The following is a 7,428-nucleotide window of genomic DNA, read 5'->3' on the forward strand; positions in this document are numbered from 1 at the left end:
TTCTTAGTCACGATAGATGCAGTTTCTTTTAAGATATTACCCGGTCGATCAGGGGCTGCGGGACACCCGCTGATCGGAGATGCCGCCCGAGGTGATGAAGGCGGAAAAAACAAAGTTTCTTCTCAGTCACGTCCCCCTGTGGGAAGGAGTCAATCAATCAATCAATTTTAGTTCAGCTTGAACCGGTCTGGGGCGAGATCCATCCTTCTCACGCGCTTTCTAGCCCGGGAGGCGTGGGCTCTCTTCCCGCTGTCACGGAGGCCGCGAGTCCGGGGGAGGTACAAGACCTCGAGCGGGCTGAGAAATACGCCACATCTTACGCATCAGACCGGCCAGACGGGTTCCTGTCAGAGGAATTCCTGAAAATGGTGAAAGTCGGCGTGGCCCACTTACTTTTGGCTGTGATCAAAAGTTACAGACAAAAACTCTGTTACGGGTGTGAGATCGATCACCCCAGCCAGCGCCAGCACGAGTGCCTGGACCCGTTAAATGAATATTTCTTTACCGGACATTTTGAGAGATTAATGGTGAGACTCGCGGTAGAAAACATCCTCACTGAGCTGAAATACACTGATAATTTTGAAGCAAAGATCAACGAACTGTACACATTTCGGTGAAGACGCCGATCTTAACCTGGAGGGGATGGTAGCCGTCTATAACCCCCGACGACTGAAAAAAAACCTGCATTTTTTTTTTTTTTATATCATCATTATATTGTTTACAGTCATGGGTAATTCTGTGATGAGTCTCTTTCAAAGCCTGCGGGAAGTTTATATTATACGTGGACTCTCGTATAAGCTGGAGCGGGCAGTCATTCGCAGGCTGGCGACCCCAGACACCCCACCTTCATGCGTTATGGACAGGGTCTTCGACGTTATCAGACGTCGTCCCGGGCCCGGAGTCTGGACAGAACATATCTACAATGCAGCTCTCCATTCATCTGAAAAATCTCTGTACAACGTATTACTGAAAATCTCTGTTTCGACCACCGACGATTTTACACGGTGTAATCCGCTGCACCTGCTTACATTATACACTCTGTTTGTGGATGTGATGGCCTGCCGGGTGAAACAGCTGGAACTGCCCAGGGGGGAGATTGTTCCTACACTTTTACAGCTGAATACTGAAATAAACCGTAAATGCGGGGGAGATGTATTACTCAGAGTTTTCCAGTTTTGTACGTGAAAGTATACTTTTTTCCTTCATGTATGTTGTGTTTAATAAACATGAACGTATACTTTTTTCCTCCACGTATGTTGTGTTTAATAAACATGAACGTATACTTTTTCATCCACGTATGTTGTGTTTAATAAACATGAACGTATACTTTTTTCCTCCACGTATGTTGTGTTTAATAAACATGAACGTATACTTTTTTCCTCCACGTATGTTGTGTTTAATAAACATGAACGTATACTTTTTTCCTCCACGTATGTTGTGTTTAATAAACATGAACAATTGGGTTTTTCTCTGTGTGTGACTTTAATGAATGTAATAAAGCATATATTCTAAAACTTAGACGGTCAGTGTTCTTTCCAGTAATATTGTTGAAAAAAGGGTGAAATGTTGTCAAATCAAATTTATATAGCACCAAATCACAACAAACAGTTGCCCCAAGGCGCTTCATATTGCAAGACAGAGTCATACAAACGAGGTTTTGGTGGAAAAAAAGGTTCTCGTATGAATTTATGCGGGGTTTTAACACGGTCTTATTAAAAGGTCGAGGCTGATCTGTGAGCGCTCTCTGCGGTGCTGAATCAGAGTTCAAATGAACGTTTCCAAGAGCGGCTGTATTAAAGGCCCGCGCTCATCTGTGAGCGCTCTCCGCGGTACTGAATCAGAGTTCAATTTAACGTTTCCAAGAGCGCCTATTTAAAACAAAAGATTAATATTTCTGTTTGCTAAAACATATAAAAATGAAAAAGGACTATTCGCTTCATCATTCTGAAGAGATCCGCCTTAAAAGATGGGTGATGAGGATTTAATGAGGGCTATGTATTATAGTCCGGCAAATCCGGGGAGTTTTGGAGGACCGGAGCGTTTACGCAGGGCTCTGTGCGACCAACTCGGATCTAAAATTCGTATGAAGCATATCAGAGATTTCCTGTCGGGGGAAGATGCATACACATTACACAAACCTGCCAGGACGCATTTTCCAAGAAATAGAGTATTTGTCACAAACCCGTTTAACCAATTTCAGGCAGATTTATGCGACATGCAGGGGTTATCAGATTTTAATGACGGGTACAAGTACCTGCTGACCGTTATCGATACCTTCTCTTCTGTCGAAGCAAGGGCTCGAAGTCTCACAGGCCTTTGCCTCGCTCTTAAAGCACAGCGGGGTGCCTCTGAAGCTACAGACTGATGCTGGGAAAGAGTTTTTTAACAAACTGTTCAAAGATTTAATGAAAAAACACCGGATTCTACATTTTGCCACGGCCAGTGATCTGAAAGCCTCGGTTGTCGAGAGGTTTAATCGCACGCTAAAGACGAGAATGTGGAGATATTTTACTGCTAAAAACACACAAAGATACATCGACGTCCTGCCGTCTTTACTCACGGCTTATAACGAGAGTTATCATAAAAGCATTAAGATGAGACCGAATGAGGTTAATGCTCGAAACGTAGATCGAGTGTTTCAAAATTTGTACGGAGCATCCACCCTACGCAGGAGGCCTGCGAAGTTTAAATATAAGGTCGGAGATATAGTCAGGGTCTCCAAGCTCAGGGGAGTTTTTGATAAAAAATATGAACAAAGTTTTACAGATGAAATATTCACGGTGTCAGAAGGTATACAACGTGCGCCGCCCGTTTATAAATTGAAAGATTATGACGGCGAGATCATTGAAGGTTCATTCTATGAACCAGAATTGCAGAAGGTTAAAATAGCAAAAGACAGACCATATCAGGTTCAAGAAATTATTCGTGAACGTTTTACCAAGGGGAAGAAATTTGTATTTGTCAGATGGAAAAATTGGCCCGAGAAATTTAACTCCTGGGTTCCCGCGGACCAGCTGATGGCCGTATAAATATGACAACATTTATCTTCAACCGACATATGAGAAATGGATCGGGATCTGAAACACAGATTTTATATGACTCTGCCTTCAAACGCCAGCCTAAAAGTATTCCCGGACAACACAATTTCATGCTACCAGGTGGACTTGGCTCGACACCTGGATCTAGAGGGTGACTGGGATGTGGCGCTGACGGAAATTTCTTATCCACACACCTGGTTAAATATCCCGGAAAAGCCTTGCTGTACGTTTCAGGTGAAGAAAATTACGGGCTTACCGCCCAAGAACAAACTCGCCGTTCACTCGCAATTTTTTGACACGGGATATTACGATAACTTTGAGGTTATTGCAGCGCGGATAAACCCTCATTTGAAGATTATAGATCCGAAGCTGACTTTAAAATATGACGATATCCAGAAAAAGTTTCTGTGGGAAGGAGACAGTACCTGCCAGGTATATTTTGAAGCCCCGACGGCGTACATGCTGGGGATACAGCCTAATCAATGGCTGAGATGCGGACCCGGGGTCACGAGCTCTCCCCGCTACCCCGATATAAAAGCGGGCATGTATCACCTGTTCTGTTATACAGACGTTGTACAGCCTCAGGCGGTGGGCAAAGCTTTTGCTCCTCTCCTCCGAGCGTTCGAAATTGGAGGTCGTTTCGGGGAAATAATTACAAAGAAATTCAACCCCGCTTATTACATCCCGGTCTCCAAAAGACATATTGAGATGATACGCATCGAAATCAAAAGGGATCAAGATGACCGGTGAATTTCAGATACAGTAAAGTGGTTGTGACATTACATTTTAAACCGGCGGGATAAAAAAATGGCCGGGGCAGCGCACAAAGCCGACATTTATAGATTTGTGCCTTACTATGAAAATCAACTCGGGAACAGCCTTCACGGTTTCCACGGCGCTCCTGTTATGTACGGGCGCGGGCTCGGGAACATATTTTCGAAACTGTTCAAATTTGTGTCGCCGCTGATTAAACAAGGATACACGATCGCCAAACCTCACCTGAAAAACGCAGCTCGAAGCATCGCTTCCGACGTAGTGAGCCGCATTGTTGAGAGGGCCGGACGGAGTCAGGAACCCGAGCAGCAGCGGGGGTCCGGGATCATGGTGCTCTCAAGAAGGCCCCAGAAACGCCCCCTGGGGAAACGGCTCAAAACGGTTAAAAAGCGAAAGACCCCCGGAAAAAGCAGAACAGTTCGAAGGAAGCATAAGAAGAGGAGGTTGTCCGAGGATATTTTCTCTTAAACAATGTCTCTTTTGCGAAATAATTCCCCCGAATGCACCATGAGCGAATTGGATTTATTCGCCATCCCCGGGACCCAGCTGTCCATCGAGCAAAGCCAATACGTTGAGGTCAGCCCGTTATCAGCCCTGACGGACACGGGCCCTATCGAGTTTTTTATCCCCGGAGATGGTGAGAGGTATTTAGACCTCAATAATACGCCGCTTTATCTGCGATTGAAAATTACAAACGCCGACGGGACTGACCTGGCTAATGACGCCCGCGTGGGGGTAATAAATTACCCTCTCAATACGATTTTCTCGCAAGTCGACGTGACTCTGGGTGATCGGCTAATTTCCCAGTCCAGTGCGACGCCCCCGTACAGGGCGATGATTGAGACGCTGCTGAACTTTTCGCCCGCTTCATTGAAATCGCAGTTCACGGGCGGATTGTTTTACAAAGACACCCCGGGTCAGCACAATTTGACCGCTGTGGATGACGCGGGCCCGAATAAAGGCCTCGTGAGCAGAGCGCACTTTAGCGCCGAATCGCGTGAATTTCAAGTTCAGGGCCCGCTGCACGCGGACATATTTTTCTGCGAGAGGCTTCTTCTGAATAATGTTGATCTAAGAGTTAAATTAATTGGAGCCAGCGATGCTTTCTGCCTGATGGGGCTGGCGGCCTCCACTTTCAAGCTGAAAATTCTGGGGGGGGGTCCTTTTATGGTGAGAAACCTTCCCAGCTTTGGAAGTCGTTTTTTTTCTTAAGTTTCTTCCTGGCTGGCGAATAGGTTAAAAGAAGGGTTTCATCCGGCAAGCTGCTCCGTCCTTTTTTAAGCTTCTGAAACTGCTCGCGGGCTTGCGGGTTTGATACGCACGCCACCGGAATGTTCCGCTCCTGTAAAATATTGAGGAACTTCACCCAGCCTGTAGGGGGGCTTGATTTCTTGAACGAGGATCCGAGATGTTTCATAAGATCTATGGCGTGAGACCCCCTCACGACTTTCCCCTTGTAAATAAATTCCCCCGACGGACTCCAGCGCGTATCACACATCGACAATTTCCTCATAATATATTCAGCGTTTCTACGCTCTCTGGAGGGGATATTCTTCAGGACCTCTGTGACAGTCTCATCCAGCTCCTCCTCCTCCTCCTCCACCCCCTCCTCCTCAGGTTGCTTAGCAACGCGAGTCTCTTGTGGGGGTGAAACGCGTGATTCGAGTTCCCCCTGTTTGATCAGGGTTAAATAGCGCTGCAGCAGAGCCTCATACTTTATAATTTTTTCATAAGGGGAGTGATTACGTTCCTCCAGCACGGCCCGCATTCGCGAGTCTAAATCATTTTCCGCCGTTTGTCTGATGTTATTTCCGCTCGGCGTAACGGAACGTCCGAGTTGAAGCATCTGTTGAGGAGTCAGTAAAAACATCTTTTGCGCCGCTTTGAACGCCATTGTCCTCTGGGCAGTATTAGACTCGTTACAACGGGCAGGGCCGCGGCGAGCAGAGGCAGGAGAAAGCCGCCCGTCTGAATCAGCGCTCCCCGCTTCCTTTTGTAACTGGTTTTTCTATCGGCCAGAAGACGTAAAACTCTTTTTCAAGGCACGGAATTGAGAGTCGCTCAAGGCGATATTCCCCTTTAATATATTCAAAGCGATCTCGGATAAAGTTTTCAGAAGCTCTGGCCAGCAGGTCTTCAGGCTGTGGTGACGCTCCCTCGCCCCGGCTCTGATTAGCGCTTTAAGAGCGGGGGCGTTCCTTTTTAAAAGAGAGCTCATATCCGTTTATCTTTCTGTAAATAAACCGTGGGCCACTCATGCGGGAGTAATCCCGATCTCAGTCTGAACGTATCTGGACACTCCTGCGTGCAAACCAGTAATAAATACCCATAAGGTACGCTCGTAGCATCATCAAGAGCCTCCAAAAAAAATTGTTTTCTGCCGGGAAACATTTGCTGAGCCAGAATGTTCATCTGTAACTTGTCTCTGGGGTTTTTAAACAGCACCATATAATTGCAATTCAAGCTGATGGTTCGACTGTATTTCCCTTTATGAAACACATTCTGTGTGATCATGATGACACTCATATTCCAGTGATGTCTGCACTGGGTGAAAATTCTTACAACTTCAGGATGATCCGTTGCTTGAAAGATGAGATCGTCCAAAATAACCAGATGCCTCTGACCTTCAGGGAAAAGGCTGTCGTCCAGAAATGAATCAGGGAGTCCTCTTACAAATTTAATATTTTTACTCTTCAGAATACAGAGGTTGTTCAGATGTATACAGCCATACAATGTTGTCAGGCACATATCTCATAGCGTGGCTACAATTTTCCAGCAATGTTTTCACAAACACAGTCTTTCCCGAACCACTCGGTCCAACAATGAGACAGGAGAATGGGGCTGAAGTCTGGGGTCAAACTCCACCATATTTCCTGAGTGAGACATGTTTCAAAATCCGAACGGTTCAGTTTCCCCGTCCTTTAAAAGACGCCGCTTGTCATACACCACCCTGAAGGATTTTTGAAATGACACGTTTGTCAAGCTGAAACTGCTTTTATGACGTTTAATTCCCTGCTGCGGTGTTTTGATAGATGCAGCGAGGGCAGGGTCTTTTATATAACCCTCGACCAGATCTTTGACGCTGTCAAAGTTTATTTTCTGACAGCTCTCGTGGGTTTGAGTGATCCCCTTCACACGCATGACCGTTTTACCTCGTACGGTTTTATATGCGTAACTTTTAGGCCCGCTGCTGCAAACTCTGTGATGACGTCGCCGTTCAACTCGTCGGTGAGCTGCCCCAGATAATTACCGGTAGGCAGCGAGGTTTCACCCTGCCTACAAACGTAAATCAGGCTATCGGTATCATAATACAGAATCCTGTCAGGATTTGCCACAGCCTCCATAAAACCGTACACGGTCAAACGCACGTACGCCGTTGTAAACGCTGCGATGAAAATATTGACGGCTTTACCCGGTCGGCTGACGTACTGCGGGCCGTACCTCCATTGAACCATAGCCACCTGATTGCTGAGGAATGTTAGATATGTGACCTCGTACTCTTCAGAAAACAGATACCTGAACAGATCGTCAGCGTTTTTAACGAACGCGGTCTGCGTCAGATTTGACCTCTGGGCGAATTTCCCCCAGAAGGAGTTGAGGCAGATCTTAGCCATCT

Source organism: Thalassophryne amazonica, unplaced genomic scaffold (assembly GCF_902500255.1).
Source record: "Thalassophryne amazonica unplaced genomic scaffold, fThaAma1.1, whole genome shotgun sequence".
Classification (NCBI taxonomy): domain Eukaryota; kingdom Metazoa; phylum Chordata; class Actinopteri; order Batrachoidiformes; family Batrachoididae; genus Thalassophryne; species Thalassophryne amazonica.